The sequence below is a fragment of the Protopterus annectens genome, chromosome 4.part0, assembly GCF_019279795.1.
Source record: "Protopterus annectens isolate FY-2018-M chromosome 4.part0, PAN1.0, whole genome shotgun sequence".
Classification (NCBI taxonomy): Eukaryota; Metazoa; Chordata; order Ceratodontiformes; family Protopteridae; genus Protopterus; species Protopterus annectens.
In genome coordinates, this window is record NC_056733.1 from 1,290,149,815 (window position 1) to 1,290,174,259 (window position 24,445).

The window sequence follows — 24,445 nt, forward strand, 5'->3', positions numbered from 1 at the left end:
GATACTGTCCACCACAGTGAAAGTACTGCACCAGTACACTATACGACAATGCAAATGTTTGATCAGTAGGAAAGGATGTTGAAAACTGTATGCAAACTATCCCATGGCGACCCTGCAGGCACAGCATAATCCCTGTTAGGTTCAGACACAAAGCAGTTGGGCAGTAAGAACACAACCTGATGTCCAACACTCAACTGTACATGTGAAATATAGATGGCGCCCACACACAAACACAAATGTGGTGGACCACAGATCCAAACATAAGGAAAGGTCACACTGGACATGCTCGCACACACAGATAAATGAGACATGTCAGTCAAGAAGCCATAGAAACTGTGAACTGGGCATGCTCACACACTTAGGCCATGTCACAGTTCAGCAGTTGCACACACATATCTGGCATTTGTATGTGTTAACACAGGAACCTCCCACAACACAGAAATCTGCCCAGTGCACACAGTGAAATTACAACAGAGACATAAGTTAAGTACTGGATCCCACTCATATGCAAACATCGTCCACAGTACACAAGTTGTTCATAGAGATAGGGAAGGCTATGGCAATAAAGACCCACAAACAGTATATGAGCAACAGATACTTGCATCTGACAGGTAAACATATGGCCATAGAGTGCAATACTAGGCTGTTGTCCCTAGGGAATACAGAAGGCTATCCACAGTGTATTTGGCATCTGCCTCCGCAGTACAGTAGTTCACTGTGCCTGTGCAAAATTAATGCATAGATATGCTCTCCCCTGTACTGATGGATTGTAACAGATGTACATACCTCTTCATACATAATGATGTCAGCACACTATACATATGTCAGGAGCAGAAATGACACCCAGTTATTTGAATAGCGCGCTCTGCTACTGCGTCTCTCACAAGTGTCATAACATAGTTAGGTAGGGGTTTGAATCCTGTAAGGGCTCAGTGTGTGTGTGACTGTGTGGGGGGGAGTAGTGTGTGTGCAATACTATGTGGAAGAGAAATGTCTCTTTTGGCAACTATTACTACACAATACATGCTGCACATTCCACTGTCTAAACACTGATGATGTCAGCACCCTATAAGTACAGCAGGAGAAAGCAATCCTCCCAGTAATGCAAATAGCGCACTCCGCTACTGCGTCGCTTACAAGTGTCATAACATAGTTAGGTAGGGGTTTGAATCCTGCAAGTGCTCAGTGTGGGTGTGACTGTGTGGGGGAGAGTAGTGTGTGCAATTCTATGTGGAAGAGAAATGTCCCTTTTGGTAACTATTACTACACAACACATGCTGCACATTCCACTGTCTAAACACTGATGATGTCAGCACCCTATAAGTACAGCAGGAGAAAGCAATCCTCCCAGTAATGCAAATAGTGCACTCTGCATCTCTTACAAGTGTCATAACGTAGTTAGGTAGGGGTTTGAATCCTGCAAGTGCTCAGTGTGTGTGTGACTGTGTGGGGGTGAGTAGTGTGTGTGCAATTCTATGTGGAAGAAAAATGTCCCTTTTGGCAACTATTACTACACAACACATGCTGCATATTCCACTGTCTAAACACTGATGATGTCAGCACCCTATAAGTACAGCAGGAGAAAGCAATCATCCCAATAATGCAAATAGCGCGCTCTGCTACTGAGTCTCTCACAAGTGTCATAACATAGTTAGTTAGGGGTTTGAATCCTGCACATGCTCAGTGTGTGTGCAACTGTGTGGGGGGCAGTAGTGTGTGTGCAATTCTATGTGGAAGAGAAATGTCCCTTTTGGCAACTATTACTACACAACACATGCTGCATATTCCACTGTCTAAACACTGATGATGTCAGCACCATATAAGTACAGCAGGAGAAAGCAGCCCTCCCAATAATGCAAATAGCATGCTCTGCTACTGCGTCTCTCACAAGTGTCATAACATAGTTAAGTAGGGGTTTGAATCCTGCAAGTGCTCAGTGTGTGTGTGACTGTGTGGGGGAGAGTAGTGTGTGTGCAATTCTATGTGGAAGAGAAATGTCCCTTTTGGCAACTATTACTACACAACACATGCTGCATGTTCCACTTTCTAAACACTGATGATGTCAGCACCCTATAAGTACAGCAGGAGAAAGCAATCCTCCCAGTAATGCAAATAGCACACTCTGCTACTGCGTCTCTCACAAGTGACTTAACATAGTTAGGTAGGGGTTTGTATCCTACAAACGCCATGTGTATTTTTGTCACAGAGTTTGTCCATGTGTGTGGGGTGTTGTTCCCAATATTGCATGACATACATTATATCAGTAATGTCAATGCACACATGATGTATGTGTGTGCCACCTACACATATGTACCTGTGAACTGCAATAGTTCCCATGTCCAAAGCCTGCCTCATGTGAATACATGGAATATGCATTAGACAACTGTATGACTGTGGTGTTCTGTGCAGGGGCTGCATGTGGTATGTGAATATACAGTGTGGGTTGTAGATGGTGTCATCCCACCAGCGAGGGATACATGCCTGCTCTGGAGCATGTAGTCCACATGTTGGTGATGAACAGGTGCAGCATGTTGTCACCTCTTGTGGGAGTGGTAACAAGTTGATCCATAGCAATGCAGGGAATGAGTGCTAAGAACCCTTCAGATAGGGTCTTGGAGCTAGAGTAATGCTCACACTCTATGTTTGGGTAGTCGCAGTCCACCCATATAATGGTGTTTGTAGAGAATGTCATATTCCCAGTGTTGTCAGGAAGGCCAAGTGGGTTTTCTGGGTATGGGAGGGTGGTGTGTGCCAGGCTATGAACCTGAAGGCAGTCTAACCCACTGTTAGTTGAACATGGATAGGCTCTGATGCTTTGTGCTGTGCCACCAACCTGGGCATGTGTGTATTTGAGGTGCCTTTGGATACATCCCCCCTGTTCTGGTTTGGTGCATGTGTAGGGGACGACAAGCATAGTATGAGGCATGACCTGGCAGTGATGGGGTGCAACTGGTAGCCGTGTACCAGGAGTCTGTTACTGCATGGATATTGCTGTACCCCATGCTAAGGACAGTTTCCACTGCATGCATCCTGAGGTTTACACTGCTGCTGTTGAGTAGCATTTCTATTAGTGCCCTATCCCGTGTGATACCTGTGTAGGTGGCTATGTAATGTCAGCCTTGCATACAAAGGCACTATGTGTGTAGCAACAGCCTCTGCCAATATACAACAGCCCATGGGTGACAGGTGCAAGCTGTCCCAAGCAAAGCAATGTGGCTTGTCCAGCATGTAATCCCACACTGACAAGCATTGGATCCCCTTTGAATGTCACCGAAACATACGTTAATTGCAGAAACTGATCATCCTGTCTACATATTGTGGCAGCATTCTTGGTGAGGGTAAGATGCTACTCAAGGTCAGGGTCATACCAGCCTGTGCCACAAGCTCAGACAGCCCCTCTATGTCCCCTAACATGTAGTCCAGGGAGGTGCGTCAGAGGTCATACACACTGGCACAGACAATGACTGAGTCATACTTCTACATGCCTTGGAGTGATCGGTATGCTTGTGTTATGTGGTGGATCATAGTGCCCGACGGGCATCTTAGTGTGGCCTTCACCTTGTTCAGCCTGGTGAGCAGGACCTCAGTGTACCTGATGATAGAGGTACCTCATACAACTGTAGCAGGTGTGTTGTCAAGCCGTATGGCCTGTGACTGTTTGGCACACAGGCTTTGTGAGCTATGTGTTGCACGTGCTCTGCTCTGGCTTAACATTTGCTTGTGTGTTTGCTTTGCAGGTGTCAGCTGCTCAGGCAGGATGCTATTCTGAGAGTTCAATAATGTACCTGTGTGTTTCTGTGTTTGGATTGTGGTCATGGCAGGTCTATGGGAGATTGGTACTGTATTCACTGTAGTATCCCACTCCACCTGACAGGGTATGCCAGTACTGAGTTAAGAGAGCTTAGCCCCCAGTTTGGCTATGTGGTTGCATCTCTCACATGTGTTGTAAGTGTATGGGAAGGGGAGAGGGTTTTCTGTGTACATGAGGCAGCTGTAACATTGCCACATGACTCACAGATTCACCAACTGGACCAGAGAGTAGATTGACAGTGAGCTTTGCACATGCTACCATAGCATTGTGAATCCCATACTAAGTAACGACACATAGGGCCAATGGGGAACAAGGTACTCAAGGTGAGTATGTGAGGGTGTAGTGCTCCTGATTTGTTAGTGCTGGCATATATGAATGCTGTCTTGAGCAAATGCGAGGTAAGTCATATGCAATGTGTTACAGACAACCTACATGCAAACAGGACAAACAGTGATGTTCTGTCAAGTGAGACATGGACATCAGTACAGTAAGCAATACAGATGTCACTAGGGATCCACAGAGGCACTGTAAATCTGCACTGCAGGTGGAATCAGTGTTTCAGGGACATAACAAGCAAACATGCATACAATCAAAGCTACATTCAGCAGGCCTGTATGTAGACTATGCTACAACAAACAAGGTGTACAACTTCCAGTAGGTAACAGTGCATATATGCAGGCACTATAAGCCTGTACCCAGACATTCACAGGTCAGACTGGCTGGGTCCAGCCACACCCTCCACAAGTGTATAGACCACGTACCTCTGTAATGTTGAATAACTGGCCTGATACCCAAGTGCTCATACCTGTAATAATACACATTTCAAATAACAGACACCGAGCCCTCACTCAGCAGTTCCAGACTTAGTATGATGTATGCTACCTGCCCTGGCACCACAGTATCCTTGACATGTATGGAGACTCTCCCTCCTGTCATAGTTAGTTCTGTGTTTTGGTGCTCTCATGCATGGTATGAGGTGTGACCTTGTAGTGCTAGTGTGCTCTTGTGAGCCTTGAACCTGTTGTGTAGTACTGAACAGATATCAACATCCTCAAACATCCTCATTGCAGAGTCGAGTGTGGACAGCATGCAACTCGCAGTTGACATGACCATCATTGAGTATCAATATGTACATTGTCATATCCCCTGTGCTACCTATGTAGGTGGCCATCTCTTGACAGCCTCACCACCAGTATGCAAAGATTTGCAGACAGTACACTATGGTAATTACTATGGGTGTACAAAACAATACAATGACATTCATACTGTAACTGCATCAGGCATGCTGGTATATACCCACAATGATATCATTACACTGTACTGTTGTCAACATCATACTATTACAACACTTCTATGTAGTCACCCTGTGCATCATCACCATGTTAACCTGTTCCTGCACCAATGTTACAGATTGCAGGAGGTGGCACAGTCTCATCATATGCACAGGGTGTGTACCTGGTATGCCTGAGTCTGCCACTGATACAACCAATTGACATGTCTGTGTGTGTGTGTGTTGGTGAGGGACAGCAGTACAAGATGGGGCAATGTTGATGCAGTGTGTGCGTGTATGCGGTAGTCCTAGGTGTTATCACTTTGCATGTGTGTATGCATGCACACAGTCCCACCTCATGGCTGCCATATACAGGTGTTTGTGAACAGCCACAGACTGTACCTGCCAGGTCATACAGATCACTGTCTGTGGCCATGGACACGGTACCTGTGCCTGGCAAGGGTGCTACGGACCATATCAGGTATTAAGCCAGAATGGGTACTGTCATCAGAAGCAGGTGGTTGGTGACTGGAGACATGTCCCTGTTGGGACTGTCCAGCACCACGTGCACGTGGTCTCCTGGGGCGGTCTGATGACAGCACAGACCCAGCATTGCTGGGGCTGCTGCTGGCACTATGTGAGCAGCCACAGGCCTGTTGTCATCCACGACGGCTGCCAGCTGCTGTTGTTGCAGGCATCTGGCCACGTCGACGCCTCAACTGTCCACCATTGCCCTGGCTCATGTAGTTGTGGAACAGATTTAATGTTTCCCCCCAACGTCTGTCAATGACCTCAGTGAAGTTACGGATGGCAGCCGCAACATCACGCATACTGTCACTCATAGCTGTGTGACATGCTCTCAGCTCCCTCAGACCCTGTCTGGTATACCATTCCATACGTGACTGTGCCTGCATTACAGCTTGAAACATAGCTGAGGTTGAAAGACCTCTGTGGGCATGTCTGACAGGGGCGGTACGCCCACGGTTGCTCCCATGAGAACCCCTGGACATCTGCCTGTGTGGTACCATGTCAGGACCCTGGCCATGGCTGCTGTGTGGGGATGCATGTGCCACCGATACCACATTACCCTGGTCAATGCCCACTGTATCCTGTCCATCACCTAGGGACATTGGTGACAAAGGATGTATTGGCAGGATGACCGTGCGCATTGATGGGGTCGACAGCTGTGTAGTGTCAATTGGCTGACCAATGACGGACACTGGCACACCTACCTGTGCCATTACACAGGTATCATCATTATCACTATTCACAACAGCTGATTCAGGTTCCCTGCTGCACAACACCAGAGCAGCACCAGAACCTGTGGGAGTAAGACAGGAAACACAGTTTACAATTTGTACACAATGTCACCACTGATACACACATGCACACATGCACACATGGGCACATGCACACATGCACACATGCACACAATCGCACATGGGCACATGCACACATGCACACATGCACACATGGGCACATGCACACATGCACACATGGGCACATGCACACACGGGCACATGCACACATGGGTACATGGGCACATGCACACATGCACTCATGCGCACATGCACACATGGACACATGCACACATGGGCACATGCACACATGGGCACATGGGCACATGCACACATGCACACATGCACACATGCACACACCTCAGTATATGAGATATCAACACACAGACACAAACACACCTGCAATCAAACACATAGCACTACTGCTTCAGCCTATTATTACTGTTAGTATCAAGAGTATTGAAGGTAATGGTATTATGCACTCACCAGCATGGATAGGCTGCCTTGCTGTTACACCAGAGGGACCTGCAGAAAAGAGACATTTATTGTCAGTGGGCACAACTGTGCCATTGATACTGTGGGTATGATACAGTTCAGTAGTGCAACAGTTAGCTTCCACAGGTCTACTGCTGATATTGAGAATATCACTCTTGCACAATAATTACCAAGATTACAGCTACAAAATGAGGAGACACCTCACACATGCATAACCTAACAGTGTACAGAACAGTCAACTATACACATGGCATGTTACCTGCACGCTCCATGTCCTGCTGCTGGGTGGCTCCAGCCTCCATCATTACACATGTATGCTGCTGCTGTTGCTGTTGGGATGGAGCCACAACACTTAGGAGTAGTCCCTCCAGTCTGGTGAGGGGGGGATGTCTAGACACCCCACCACCTGTGGCAAGCTGCTGCCTGTGGATATCCGACGCATGCTGATGGACATTTCTAATTAAATCACTGCAGTGATGGCGTACCTGCTCATATGTCCGGTTATGTGTGCCTATGTCATTTACCCGACAGACCAGGTCTTGCCACAGTGCAGCCCTCTCCTGCTGGTTCTGGCTGGTGTGGGAAAAGAGTATTGTGAAATCCCGCACCAGGCTCTGGTGTATCTCTTCCTCCTCTGCAGCGGAGTACACAGGGTTCCGCTGGTGAACCACAGCCCTGAAAAGGAGAAGGAAAATATGTCAGCAATATCTGTCAGCAAACTATGGCACATATAATATACATAATACTCAACTGTAGTGATATAACTTAACCATCATATATAGTATCTGTCTGTCTATTGGGGGATACATATGTAAATGACCAGATATCAGTGCTCATCCGACAACTGTGCAACAGTACCTGGCACACTCCATATGACAGACTAGTATACTGCAGCAGTCAGCACACTGATTCAGGTACAATGCACAACCTCACACTGGGGGTTTGTATCAAGGTACTGTATGGGGAACATTTCAGCCCATGCACTGCACACAATGCACGTTACATATTTCACTGGTAATGCACACTACTCTTACTTGCCATACCCCTACCTACACCACAGTGACATACAGGGTAACACAGCACAACATATGGCAATGTAGTATGTGTTGATCGCAATTACCTCACACATCTGTCTCTGGCCTCACACCAAGGGCACACACTACCATGACAGACAGACAGTCATGGTGAGCAATCATACCAGTACATAACATGCACCCAGTCACTGGCACACTCATTCCACCTCACATATTTCGCTTGCAATGTGTTCATGGGTGTGCATTGTGTCTTAGGTAGGTAGTGTGCTTTTGGCCCTGGGCTTACAGCAGCATACTGTTATGCTACCCTGCCCCTTGTGACACGTGTTATGATCGTACCTGCTCCTTACAAACAGTTACACAGGGTGACTCACATGGCATATTACCTATCTGCATACCATTCAGCAGGGGTATGTCTGACATCTACTCATGGGGAGCCTTGCTTCTTAATTCCGTGTGGTTTACTACAGGGTATGTTGTATCTGTGGGTAGGGTCCTGTACCTCCACCATGTGCTCTATACTGCAGTGACAAGGATGACAGACATAGGTAATTTGTGTTGTAGATGTTGGAGGTGTTACCATGGTTGTTAGACAACTGTCATGGGTGTGAACATACTATGTATATCTAGCAGTGGAAACCTCTATGTAGGTAGTCTGTGTGCACTCTGTGGTCTTGTCAGTCACTCTGCATAGGTATTGTGTTTGAGTGCATTGACACAGTTACTTGCATATGCCTGTGTTCTTCTCCATATCTGTAGCTGTCATGGGAGGTACATACCGTGTAGGACATTGTGGGGTGTAGAGGGGTACAGTGACCTACATGTCCATAGCTGACACACCATGTCCGCTGACACCTTCCATGTACAGGTATTACAGGACTAGTGTGCAACTGTGTATATCAATGGGGAGCCTATTGTACACTTGTTGCACCTGTCCCCCCCTGACAAATGCAGTGGTGGGCAGGCATGCACATATGTGGTGGTTACTGGTGTCAGTGTTTTTGAATGGGGTATGGTTTTCCAGTATCCACACTGGTGTTCACTCCATGCCTTTGACACCAGGCACCTGTTGCAATACATATGCACACATGTGCCTCACACAGTATATATATATATATATATATATATATATATATATATATATATATATATATATATATATATATATATATATATATATATATATATATATGTTTGTATATATGTATATAATATGTATATATAGATGTAGATATATACATATAGATGTGGGGAGATAGGGGAGAGAGTGAGAGAGAGACAGAGGGAGAGTGAGAGTGAGAGGGGGTGGGACAGAGAGAGAGACATAGTCATATACAGACATATCTGTTGTCAGTCAGATCTATCTGTATATGTATATGTATCTACATATATCTATACATGTATGTGTGTATTACATATATCTGTATGTACATATTCTACCAATCTCGATGTCTGTGCAGTAAGTGAAACCTGGTTTAAGGCTCCTGAGAGCACACCAGCGGTACCAGGCTATACCTCGTATCATGCGTTTTGGCCCCAAAACTCGGGCCAAAACAAAAAGGGAGGGGGAGTGTCCATATTCATGAAGGACACCCACACCTCCAGGTTAGTGGCAACACATGAAGCATCATAGACCATCTAGGTGAAAATAACCGCAGGCAAACCTGCTATACAACTGGTAGCATGTTACAAACCACCCTCCCAATCTCAGGAACCATAGTCAGCCTTCCTGAAGACATTGGAGGATATGAATGTCCCACTACACACCATCATATTGGGAGACTTCAACCACTTTAAAATACACTGGATGCATTATTCTAGCCCAAAAACCCTAGCCCAAAGGTTCCCTGCATTCACTAAGTCAAATGCAATGGAACAGCTAGTTACCTCTCCCACAAGGGGAGATAATATACTAGACCTGATCATCACAAACATGGGGACAATGTGCTACTCACTGGAAGTATACCCCTCACTAGTCACATCCGACCACAGACTAATCACCCTGGATATACATATCCCACCTATCCCACAACACAAAAGACTACAGTGGGAAACCTCCCACATGCCAACTTTACACTTCTTACAACTGAGTTGGTATCCTTTAAGCCCACTGGGCCAGTGGAAACCACATCCCACAATGCAGACTTCTTCACAAATGCTTTCTACGGACATCTCCAAGAATGCATGGATCATGCAATCCCAAATAAAACCAAGACCCTCTCCACCAAGGGCAGGTGTCCTGTCTGGTGGACCCCAGCCATGAACAAATTGTATAACAACAGAAGGTAGCTACTACACGACAGAGCAGAATTCCATAAAGATAAGGCATCTCTGATCAGCACTAGTAGAAAGATATGTTCTCTCATACAAACATGCAAGGCCAACAATGAGAGGGACATCACTATGGACACTACAGATAACCACAAGGCCTTCTTCTGCTATGTTAGACACCTGGGTGGAAACCCTCAGATATGTTCAGAGTTAGTTCACAGTGACAAAAGCTACACTGAACACACAGATATTGCCAACATTCTGGCAGACAGGTTCAGTGCAGATTTCTCCCCTCCCTCACCTCCATATGTGGAATTACTTATCCTAGCTGACTGTAACCTCCCTGTCATCTCAGATGTCCAGCTGAGAACCACCCTCAGCAAAGCTGTAAACACAGCATCAATGGGACCCGACGGTATTGCAGGTTGCATGCTATGTGAATTCCAAGAGGAGCTAAACCCACACATAAAATGCTATTCAACCATAGCCTTACTACAGCATATGTACCTGGACACCGGCATACAGCAACAGTAGTCCCACTCCACAAAGGAGGCACCTCTACAGACCCTGGTAACTACCGCCCCATAAGCTTAACCAGCCTTGTCTGCAACGCTATGGAAAGAATCATTATGAAACTCATACACAGAGACATTGGGGACTTACAGACACTTGATCCCACCCAGTTCGGCTTTGTAGAGGGCAAATCCTGCCTTATGAACCTGGTTGACCTTTTCAAATCAGTCACTAGAGCCATTGACAAGGGCACAGCGGTCCATACAGCCTACCTGGACTTGCCTACGGCTTTCAACACAATACCCCACTCTGGCATCATAGACATGCTCAACAGCTTAAATGTAAATCCATATGTCACAAGATGGGTTGCAAACTGGCTAACAGATAGAAACCCTAAAGTCAAACTCACTGGTGCCATGTCAGACTCAGAGCCAGTCACAAGTGGTGTCCCACAGGGCTCTGTCATGGGACCGCTCATGTTCAGCATTTATTTCTCAGATGTGGAAGCAAACATGGGAGGGTAGTGGCTGACAATGTTCAAAGATGACTGCATACTAGGCGCCATAGTCGATACACCAGCTGACACATACATCCTACAGAAAGGCCTCATGGAAAACGACAACTGGTGCCGGAGTCATGGCCTTAAACTGCATGCCAAATAATGTATAGTCATACCCTTTCGGACGGACAAGGTACCCACATATTATCACATAGTAACCCACTGAGTACAGACAAAGTAATCAGAGACATGGGGACACTAATCGATACTGACCACTCATTTGGCACCCACGTTGCCAAGGTGGTTGGATAGACTTCCTACCTTGCCCACCTTATCATGAAGGGATTCACATCCAGATCAAAAGAGGTCATTGTACCCCTATACTCCTCCCTTATCAGGTCCATGACTGTGTACTATGCCCCATTTGGTATGTACCTCACCTGGCACTTGCAACAGCTAGCTAAGTACATCACCAGGAGGATCAGGGGTCTCCAACAAATGTCATATGCTGCCAGACTAAAGAAACTCATGCTCTATTCCATAGCATACCGCCTACTTAGGGGTGATCTGTGCCTGACGTACAAGGCCATGTCCAATCAGGTATTGATGGACATGTTCCACCTCGTACAATCCAAATCTATCAGAACCACAACAGCTACAGATTTAAACCTCAGCACACATATGAATAGGACATGTTGTAGGGACAGATCCATAACTCAGAGGCTTCCCATACTGTGGAACAGGATCCCAGTTCATGTTAGGCAGTGACCCTCACTGACACTCTTCATGTGAATTCTTAACGAGTGGATGGGAGATCATAAGTTTACACCAGGAGTCATCTCTGTGTCACTACTAGACCGAGGCACAGTAAACTAATGCTATTATGTATGGGGTTCTTCACTGTGTCACTACTATACAGTGGCGCAATTTTCTAAATCTATTCTATACACTGTCTGCAGATAGCCTAGTACTAAACTATGACACTGTGAAACTATATATGTCTATGTATTTCTACATCCCTCTCTATCTATGTATACACATATGCATATTATATATATATATATATATATATATATATATATATATATATACATACATACATATCTTGATATACATACGTATACACATGTTAGCTATATATATATATATATATATATATATATATATATATATATATATTTATACTTCTTTTTAGTTCCACATATGTATACACACAGTAATGTACTGATGAACATCCATTACTGTACAACCTACTTGTACATTGCACTACAACCTACATTGCTATGTGCACATAGCTACCTTCACACACATATGTATGTAGAGCCTTCAGTGACAGCTGCAGTATGTCCCCGGCCCTATGCACATCTTCATATACATAGATACAGACCAATAACACACCTGGAGGGTTCACAGTACATAGACTATTATAGTAGTACTTTGCATTACCTGTGTTTGTTGCAGCTGTTTGCGTAGGCTTGCAGTTACTTGGCCTACTGTCAGCCTCTTTGTTTTGTTGTTACTGTTTTTTTTTTATTTTTATTTATTTCTCTTTCTCTTTCTCTCTCTCTCTCTCTCTCTGTCTCTACCTCCAGAGGGTGCAATGAAAGTATTGCATGTGTGGACTGGGAGTACAGGATGCTTTTGTAGGTATCTGCACATGTCCATGTGATGGCCTCTGCACCAATTGTTAGCCAACATTTACTAATTGCATGCAGCCTGTTGTGTAGTGATTGCAGTTCTCACTGTGATTACAGGACAGTGCTATAAAAAGGTCTGTTAGGTAGGCGTAGCCCTTTCAGATTATCAGGGTGGGGACCATGCTGGTTTGCTGTGGACACTGTTCTGTGAGTGTAAGGGTTGGTATGTCTCTCATATTTCAGGCTGTGTTGTAGACACTGCAATGCATGTTGTTCTGTAAGCTGAGTATTCCTTCCTCCAGTGTCCTCTTCTCCATGTGTATGTAAACTGACACCTACGACTAGTAATACTGTGTATATGGGTGTGTGTGCTTTCCTGTGGGGATTGTGGTGTAACTGGTATATAGCAGTGGCTCTTGCAATCTGTTACTATGGCTTCCATATTTGGCCTTTACATTCACTCCTTGTATGCCTGCTAGGTGTCTTTCCTGTAATGTGTTGCTATGGCTTTCCTATTTTCCATTTACATTCACAGCTTGTAATGCTTGCTAAATTTATTTGGACAGCAATTCCCTATGTGTTTGTTGTGGTAGGGTGTTACTGCATGCAGTGTGGTCTGGCCATGGTGTGGGCCTTGACACTTATAAGGGTATTTGATCATGCTGTTGAGCAGGCCTCAGATACTCTCAGGTGCATCTTTTATCAGCCTCATGGAATGGTACATATCAGTGGGATACTCCAATGAAATATTCTGATATTCTGCAGTTGTGACTATGGGTTATTTCAAGCATATGTATTAGTACACCATTTGTGACGTGCAAGTGGTGCATACTTTCGGTCATTCATAGTTACCATTGCATGTGTAGTTGCACCTTTCTGCCTACTGTTAGTACATTTGACAGGGTGTCAGTGGGGCACAGCTGACATTTGTTTTCACATCAGGGACATCCCTGTAACTCAGTCACAGTTGCTATGTCTGATCTCTTAACTATTCAACTATGGCAGTGTTTATCCTGCTCTGAGTATGTGTGTGGCTTGCCAGATGCTACTGTGACATTATTACCTAGTAGCTACCTACTAGCATGGCTGTTTCTTAACACACAGTACTATTTTACAAATCCACTAGATTTGACAGTAAATATACATGACATGCTCTGTGTACTAGATTTGCTATATTCCCTTTACAATAATTCCTACTATTTTATGATATATTTCTTTCAGCATAATGTTCTTGTATAGCAGTCATGGCTTAGTAGTAAGTCATGCAGACTAGTGTTTCCAAGGTCCTGGGCTCAAGACAGACGGAGGTATTTTATTTTGCTGCTGAGAAAACTACAAGCCTTGTCATTCAGAGTGACTAAGGCACTTTTAAGCAGTTGTAAGTGGGTTAGCGCTGGTTTGCGTGGAGGTCACGCATCTGCACTGCCACTTAGCTTCGCGTACACACACTTAGCTAAGCGCACAGAAGCGCACTCCCACTTACTACTGCTTAAAAGTGCTTTTTCTCGTGCACACCTGCACTATTTTCTTTTAAAGAAAAGAAAATGGGGAGATAGGAAAGTGGTGAAAAAGGGGGCACTTGTAGCATGTTACAGGCCACCCCCTCAAACTCAGGAACCTCACATAGCTTTCTTGAAAACACTGGAGGGGATAAATGTATCTCCAAATACCATCATACTAGGTGACTTCAACTACCCGAATATAGACTGGGAGCACTACTCTAGCCCCAACACTCTAGCCCAAAGGTAACTAGAGTTCATAAACTCAAATGCCATGGAACAACTAGTCACCAACACCACAAGAGGTGAAAACATACTTGATCTCGTCATCACGAACATGGGGTCACAATGTTCAACACCGGAAGTATACCCCTCACTGGTGAGATCAGATCATAAACTAATCTCACTGGAAGTCCACATCCCGCCCCCACCTGAGATAAAGAAGACCACAGTGAAGAACTTCTCAAAAGCCGACTTCACACTTCTGAAGACTAGTGTGGTCTCTTTTAAGGCCCCCGAGCCTGTGGAAACCATTACTCAAGCCGCTGAATCACTTACAAATGCCTTCTACCAGCATCTATAGGACTGCATGGATCAGGCAATCCCAAACAAAACAAAGACTCTTTGTACCAAAGGCAAGCGTCCAGTCTGGTGGACCCCAGCCATAAACAAGCTCTACAACAAAAGGAGGAAGCTACTACAAGATAGAGCAAAATCCCTAAAAGGTAAGACACCTTTGATCATTATAAGTAAAAAACTACGATCTCTCATAAAATCATCCAAGGCAAATTTTGAGAGAAAAGTCACTAAGGACTCAAAAGACAATCATAAGGCCTTCTTTAGCTATGTCAGAAACCTGGGAGGAAACTCCCAGATATGCTCAGAATTAGTCCAAAATGATGTAAAAATCACTGAACCTACAGACATTGCCAACATACTGGCTGACAGGTTCAGTGCAAACTTCTCCCCCCAAAAGGAGAGATATCTATACCAGAGGATTGTAGCCCCCCAAACATCTCTAATGCTCAGGTGAGAACTGCTCTCTCCAAGGCGAAAAACACAGCATCCATGGGACCAGATGGTGTCCTCGGTTGTGTGCTCCATGAACTCAATGAGGAATTAAACCCGAAGTTAGGACAGCTGTTTAATCTTAGCCTCACCTCAGGATACGTACCCAAGGAGTGGCGTATGGCAACTGTGGTCCCACTTCACAAAGGCGGTGCCTCCACTGACCCTGGAAATTACAGTCCCATCAGCTTGACAAGCCTGATCTGCAAAGCTATGGAGAGGATTATAAATGAACTCATAAATAAAGACATAGGGGACTTGCAGACTTTGGATCCAACCCAGTTTGGCTTTGTCAAAGGCAGATCATGCCTTTTAAACTTGGTTGACTTTTTCGAAACAGTCACCAAGGCCATTGATGAGGGAAAGGCAGTCCACACAGCCTACCTCGACCTGGCAAAGGCTTTCAACACAATACCCCACTCAGGTATCATTGAAAAACTCATCAGCTTAAATGTTAACCCATACGTCACAAGATGGGTAGCAAACTGGCTAAGTGACAGAACCCACAGGGTCAGAGTTGCTGGCGCCATGTCAGACTCAAAGCCTGTCACAAGTGGTGTCCCACAGGGCTCAGTCCTGGGCCCACTCTTGTTCGGCATCTACTTTTCAGAAGTACAAGCAAACACAAGAGGGTTATGGCTGACAAAATTTTCAGATGACTGCAAACTGGGTGCCATAGTCGAGAACACATCTGACACAGATATCCTTCAGAAGGGTCTCATAGAAACGGATAACTGGTGCCAGAGCCATGGACTAAAGTTAAACGCCAAAAAATGCATAGTCATACCCTTCGGGAAAACAAGGTTACCCCTAGCTACCATATAGGTGGCAATCCACTGAGCACAGAAGAGGTTATCAGGGATCTGGGGACCCAGGTTGACAGTAACCTTTCATTTGACATTCACGTTGCCAAAGTAGTTAGGAAGACCTTCTACATTGCCCACCTGATCATGAAGGGATTCACACCTAGATCAAGGGAGGTCATCGTCCCCCTGTACTCATCACTCATCAGACCAATGATTGAGTACAATGCCCCATTCGGAATGTATCTGACCTGACACCTGCAGCAACTGGAAAGGCCCCAAAAGTTCCTCACCAAAAGGATAAAGGGTCTCAAAAATATGTCTTATGCTGCCTGACTGAAGAAACTCCAGCTCTATTCAGTCGCTTACCGTCTGCTCAGAGGTGACTTGTGCCTGACATACAAGGCCATGTCCAACCCAGAATTGATGAACATGCTTCACCTCAAAAAATCTAGATCCCTCAGAACTACAAGGGCAACAGACTTAAACCTTGACACGGTTATTAATAGGACGTGCTGGAGGGACAGATTCATCACCCAGAGACTCCCCATGCTGTGGAACAAAATCCCAGTACATGTGAGGCAGAGCACCTCGCTGGCCTTGTTCAAGAGAAATCTTGACCAATGGATGGGAGATCGCAGATATACCCCAGGGATTACCTCAGTGTCACTGCTTGACAGAGGCACAGCAAAATAATGGGCATAGTATCCTTCAAACTAAAGGGGTGGCGAAAGCCACAAAACTCTGGGCTAGGCTTATAAATGCCCTTGGACAGATAGCCTAGTATGAACCTATGAACCTATGAACCTATGAACAAAGAGGGTAGGACAGTAGGAAAACAAGCTTGGGTTTTGCAGGAGGGATGTAGGAAAGGCCCATAGCTGCCCATTTCTTCATCAGCAACAGCTGTGCATATGTTTGTAATTTGGTGTGAAATTTGAAACCTTCCACCCCTGAGAGAGGTGTGAGGACAACAATAATATTTGTTGTATAGCCAATTGTAATTGCCAGTTTACATGTCTAGCAGACACGTGTGCAAAATGGGCAGCTATGTATGGGGCGTAATTTTTTTGTGGGTACAGAGTGCCCCTTTTTTTTTTTTTCAGGTGAGAGTGGTATGTCAGGTACAGGAAGTCAGTATAGCTGGGGAGGTAGGTAGGGGAGGTTAACAGACAAGACAAACAAGACGCATACAGGGGTGGTGTATGACACATGTGGGGGGTTACACAATTGACGGGGACGGATGTTTGGATATCTTGAGCCCATGAGCCCACAGATGGCAACAGTGGAACTGAGATCCCCACCCATGGGCAGTTGCCACTGTGCCTTCAGTTGGTCCTGCTTCCGTCACTTCAGGTCCGCATGGTGGTGACGGACCTGTTCACCAGTCCTTGGTATTCCTGTGGCACTGGTGAGATCATGTGCCAACCAATCCCATGCCTCAGCCCTATATGCTCCCCACAGGACCTGGCCGTGCATGAGTTGGGCCTCATCATCATGGACGAGGAGCCAAACCATATATTTGGACTCCTCAACGCCCCACCTCTGTGCTCGGAAGCAACTACCCTCTCCTACACTTGCCATCCTGACTGCAAATCGGTTCCACAGTCAGTTATGCTGTGTATTCCCACCTATGGGGCTTATATATGCCATTTTTCCCGCACTTATCTGTGAGTGCCTATTTTGGAAATGTATCTGCTTCACAAAACCTGCTTTGTCATGCTTCTCTTTCCATATATATGCTATTACTGCATTTTTAAGAGCAACTGTCATGGCTAGGTGGTTCAGTACTTTGACTATGGTGCATGGTATCCTGAGTTCGAGCCTGGCCATTGCTTTTTATATTTTATGACTGTCTACACAGGCTAGGAGGTGTGTCTGTGTAAAGCCAGTTTTGATACAGCTTGCTCAACGTTGCCCGTCGGTTAGCTTGTTGGCTCCGTGCAAACGAGTCACGCTGGCTTATGCGCCGTTTGGCTGTCAGCACACATATTACGCTTGGCTCAGCTACGGGCACACAGTTTCATCGTGTTAGGACTCTGCTCAACCCCGGGCACTCATTTTACACCTGTTAAACCACTGCTCACCTACGGGCAGATGTACTCAGCTTGTTAGAGTGTGGCTCAGCTATGGGCACTTCTGACATTTGTTTTTTTTTTCACACATTTCTTCATAATACATGGCCCATTTCATTACATTTTACATAAAAATAATTTTATATATGTACATATATGTCAGGGAATTGTTTTGTGCTTATTTCACTAAAAATAAAAATTGATGTTGTGGGGGCTCGAACCATGACTGCCTCCTCTTCAGCCGACATCTCTACCGCTACGCTATTGCTTCTTGGCTTACTTTGCATATTTAGTTCTTATATGCTTTTCCACTGACTGCTAACTATGGCTAAGCGACAGGCACGCCCGCGCAAACGAGCGCACTCACAGGCAAACATCTTTAAAACTTATAAAAAAATATATAACATGTTCATTTTTACATTTTATGTTAATAGTCTGTGGGGGCATGTGTTGTGCTGTGTTTAATGACATTTACACGGACTCTGTCGTGGGGGTTTACTTTCGGGACTGTTACTCTTCTGGGGGCGTGTCCATATGCATGGCTTGCTGACATCACACCGTTTAACTGCAGCCTCCGTGTAAGCTTTGTAACTCTTACATGGAGGCTTCATGAATCCTGCCCATTATCTTTTAATGCAGATTATTTTAACCTATAGTTTTTTTTATAAAAAGAGGCCTTAGTTATATAAATACTTCTGATTTTAGTTTTAGTGGCAGCCCATTGAATATCAATCAGAATTTGAGAATTAGAAAGGTTACTTAAATTATCTAGTATACAATTCATTTCTTGTTTAATATAGTCTTTTTAAAGTTAGGGCTTAGTGTACAATTATACTTTGCATTTTTTTAATTTAGAAATGTTAGACCAGTTAATATTAAGAGTAATTCTAGAGTGATCAGAAAATAACCTAGGCTCTATATAAAATTAAAATCAGTTATTAAAAAGATATGATATCAGGAAAAGTCTAGTCAAATAAGTAAAATACACTAATGGGGTATTTTTTTGAAATTAGAAGGATGAAATAATTTAAGTTCTGTTTTTTAAAATAGCAGTTGTTGCACAAGTATTGTAAGATTTGCTCCTACTTGTTCTGTCAACCATCGGATCAGCAACAGTATTCTTATCTTCTCCAACAATATAATAATTGTTAGAGAAATAGCTTAGTAACTTAAAAATTGTCATGATGAATACATATTGCTTGGTACAGGGTGCATATATGTTAATACAGGTTTGTCAAAATGTGTTTTTAATTACTACAATACACCATCTCTCATCGACATCTGAATCTTGTTGAAACATTATATCTTTAAAAGATTTTTTAATAATGGCAACCCCAGTACTATTTGATTTATTGCCTGACTCAATAATTACTTTGAGTCATTTTTGCTGTGATTTGAGACCAGTGCTTTGATGCCATATGAGTCTGTTGTACAAATATAATTTCTGCTTTCAGTTTGAAAGTTAAGCGGAATAATACATTTCTTTTATTTTTGATTCTACATTTTATGAAGTGATTATTCACATCTTTCCAACTTATTTGATAGGATGGAGAAAAGTATCAAAACTTTCATATTTCTTAAGACAAATATTATGTAATGCATTCAAAATGAAAAGCAAATAGCACTTACCTCTTCCTGTTAAAAAATGTACATAACTAGTACCCTAAAACTCCAGAATTAGAATATAGTATAGCATAAAGGGTTAAAATAGAAAAAAGACAATAACACTGATCCAATATATATGCTCTACACTAATTATTTACAACAATCAAGATAAAAACTCCCTTTAAGTAGGATAAGTATAGCATAGCTATCTTATCACACCACCAGTTGTTACTGCTCAACACCCATTTAATACAATGCAATTTTAGGTAAAAATTCAATAGCAACAATATTAAAAAAGTCTTAGAAACAGCAGCTAGTTCTTCATACCTGCTTAACTATAAATGTAACAAAACATTTAGACATGTTGTAGAGTACAAGAAATATATCAATGTAAATAAATATGTTTAGCCTGAATAGAAATGCTATCACTTTTCCATTTATAAGTAAAGCAACTTTGCATAGATTCACAGAAAGACTTCCTTAAATAGAAAACAGGAAGTTAACACCAAGTGTAAACCATTCCTAGACAACTGTTAATCCAAGATATCATCACTCAGCTCAAGTGTTAACTTAAGCATTTAAATATTCTTAAAATATTTGAAGAAATGTTAAACCCTCAGATTCATTATATTTCCATGCAGGACTGCTTAGTCCTGCACACTTAGTCTTGCACAGAAGTAGTCGTTAAGGAGCAGGACAGCAGAGCACCAGGAATATTAATGAAGGCTAACTGCCTGAGCTCCTAAACGGACATGGAGTGTGTACGAGTGCAGGGGGCGTGTCTGAGAGCAGAGAGAGCATATACATGCCCCAGCAAGCAAGAACAGCAGGTTAGCAATAAGAATAAGCAAGACAGCTCATAGGTTTCTGCATACCCCCAGCAACATCCCCCCAAGTTTATAAGAGCAATAGTTAAAATATAAAATACAAACTATTTTTTTTAATGAAGCAAATAAAATTTAACCATAGGTGAGCGGGTTTGCCCATTGCTTAGCTACCTTTATTGCAGCTTAAATAGCACAATAGGATAAAAAAAATCAAGATATATGCAAATGAAGAAGTACTGCAATAGTGTATTGGACAGAGCATTCGCCTTATGAGCAATCATTCCTGGTTCGAATCTCACTCCAGTACATTCCATTTTCCATGTCAAATCACTTTATGAACAATATTTTTTGTTGTATAACCTACTAAATAACACATATTTGTGAACTTGAGTACTGCATTGAATGCAGATGTGAGGTGTCATTGTCATAATGTTGTAAAATCCACAGATAATCACAAGTGCCCCATACAGTATATGTGCACATGAATCAGGGATACAAATTGAAGGTACAATGTGTAATGAATGATAAATCCATAGAGTTTTCAAATCCACCACCTTCCCAAGAACCATTTTACATTACTGTCTAAATTAGTGCAGGGTAAGAGGGAGTAAGCACTATTAAGCAAGAGTAAGCATATTTAAGCAGTAGTAAGCGGGTTTAAGCCCATTTGCTTGGGGGTAAGCAATGCGCACACAGGTTAAGCAATACTGAAGCTAACTCTCTGTAAGCATATTTAACCGGAGGTTAGCATTGCTTACCATTGCACAAACCAGTGCAAACTCGCTTACAATTGCTTAAAAGTGCCTTAATCACTCTGTATGCAACAGCTGCTTTTTTGGCCAGAAACAAAATAAACAGCCTTTGCAGGGCTTGCACTCCGGACCCTGTACACTATAGTCACAGTAGTTAACCATTAAGCCATCACAGCATTACATAAGATTGAGGTATCACCAAACAGATCCTCACTATAGAAAAATCAAACTGAACATGTGAAAGGAATCTATATACAGTCTTATGTTGTATAACCTACTACATAACATAAATATGTGAACTGGAGTACTGCATTAAGCCCAGATGTGAGGTGTCATTGTAATAAATTGTTGAAATCCCCTAATAAACACAAGGACCCCATACAGTGTACGTACACATGAATCATGGATACCAAACACATATATAACATGTAATGAATAATAAACCAATACCAAACAGCAAATAGTATGCCAATTAAAAATTAAGCAATGCTAAGCATTGCACAACCCAGCTTAGTAGGTGTAACCAATGTGTAGGCCAGCTAAATCAGTTTTCCTATTGGTATACCCCTTTAAGCAATGTCAACTTAGGTAAGCAGGTTTGCCCATAGCTTAGCATTTTCAAAACTGCCCAATCATGGCAAAGTGCAGGAATGCAGCCCTATTTAAACCCAACATGTGGGAATATATCTCATAACTGGTTGCAGCTTCCTCCTGTAGGCACTATGACTGGCATGGGAGAGGGCGTGCGCTTTTGAGTGCAGCTCTGGGGCATCCAGGAGTCCAGAGTCATGGCAGGACTCCTTGTGAAAGACCATAATCAGAGACTGCTGCAAGGTCATTACCAGGGTTCCCAATACAAAGCAGAAGCCTGAAACCGTCTCGCCCATGACATCACCAGTGCCAATGGCATACCCAGAACTGGTGAGCAGGGCAGGCATCACTATGCCAACCTGAAGTGAAGAAAGGGGGATCTCTTGGATCAGTGGATCCAAGAGGCTAGGAGGACAGGGGATGTCCCAGCCATGTGTATCAGTCCACTACCTGTTTAATAATTGCCAGCTCATGTATATTATGGGTAGGTATGGCTAAATATTCCTCTTGTGTCTTTCACAGTGGCAGATGAGTGGCCTGTGAACCAGGAAACCCATGCCTGTAGATTGCAACGGTTGCGACGTGAGGCAGGTTAGTAATATTCTTGCATGTACTGTCATAGGAAATAAATCTAAAAGTAGTAGTAAGTTAATCGCCTGTATAAAACCTGTATTGTTTAAGGCATGTACTGCATACACCAGAGAATATGGTGGGAAGAGTCTCATATAGGTTGTATGCAAATAAAAGCATAATAGCCTGATAATAAAGGTCGAACTGCTGGACTGCATATGTTTACTCTGGTATCATATGGTAATGTAGAGTTGCAATTTCTTAATAGTACTGTTGTATTAAGCACTGTTACCCACACTGTGCTACATAAATAAAATGTGTAGGAATGCCTGTATATGACTGTTGTAATCACAAGAGGTCATATAGTCCAACTGAGTGAGACTAAGACAGAAAAAAGTGAAAAGATAGACAACATAATCCAAATAGCCACCATGGTTCGAATCTTGGGAGTGGTAGTAGGCTGTATACAGAATCATACCCCACAACTGTACAGATATGTGCATAATGTCCAGTTAATTGGCCCATATCCGCTGCCTGTCACCCTGTCCCCCTGGCAAATCAGTGAGATGATCCCAGACATTTAGGCAGCAAATAATAAATACAACTGATTGTCATACATATATAAGAACAAACCTGTTACCCTAGCAACTCCCCAAAATGTTATGACAGTAATAAGCCAAGTATGTCCCATTTCCACCCCCATGTTGTGAAGCTGTGACCAGAGTGCGTGCAGTAACAGAGTGAGACATATGTGCATAATACTAATGTGGAATCTGGTACTATGTGTGGCAACATTCAGGTAGTGATAACAAACATTGCCCCCACAGGTCTGTCAGATATGAAAACTGTGCCTAGAAATAAAAGATTGATATCCTGTACTGATAGTGTTTACTCTGGTATTGTATGGCATTGTTAGTGTCACAGTTGCTCTGAATAATGAGGTATTACTCATCACTGTCACCCACACTGTGCTACATAATAAAACTGTCTAGGAAATCATGTATAAGAGTGTTGTAATTACAAGGTCAGATTGTAAAACCACAGGAGACATATACAGAACACAGAGAAGAGATACACAGAAATATCTATATAGCACACTCAACTTGATGCACACTATTTTATTTTTAGCAGACACAGCCATGGTTCGAATCCTGGGAGTGGTAGTAAGCTGTATGCAGAATCATACCCCACAAGTGCACAGATTGTCCAGAATGTCCAGTTAATCGGGCCATATCTGCCGGCTGTTACACTGTCCCCCTAGCAAATCAGTGTGCTAATCTCTGACATGTAGGCAGCATTTCATGTCATATAACTGTCAGGCCTGTACATATTTGGAAAACGTCAATGAAAACAGACATGTCATTGTACAACCCACCAAAGGTTTAAGAGGGCAATAGTTAAAATATGTCCCGGTTCACCTGCATGTGATCAAGACATGCCCAGAGTGTGTACAAAAAGAAATGGGCAGGTATATGCATAACATCAACCTGGATTCTGGGAATATGTGTAAAAAAAGTTAGATAGTGTTAACAAGCAATAGCTCCACAGGTATACCAGGAAAGAGGTATATACTGCAAGTAAAACACAGTTTATGTATATAGTTGTCTACATCCATACCACTGTCCAAACTAAGGCCATAAGAAAGTGTACTAATACCTGTAAGGTACACATCACAATACTGACTAGGAAAATAATGAGAACTACAGGAATATACTAGGTGTTAATTGACATCTTCCCCCACCCCCCCACCATATCTGCAACAATAAACTAAATACGCAACTCAATCGGTATGTGCTCCATTACATCTACTGTTGGGAGATATGTCCT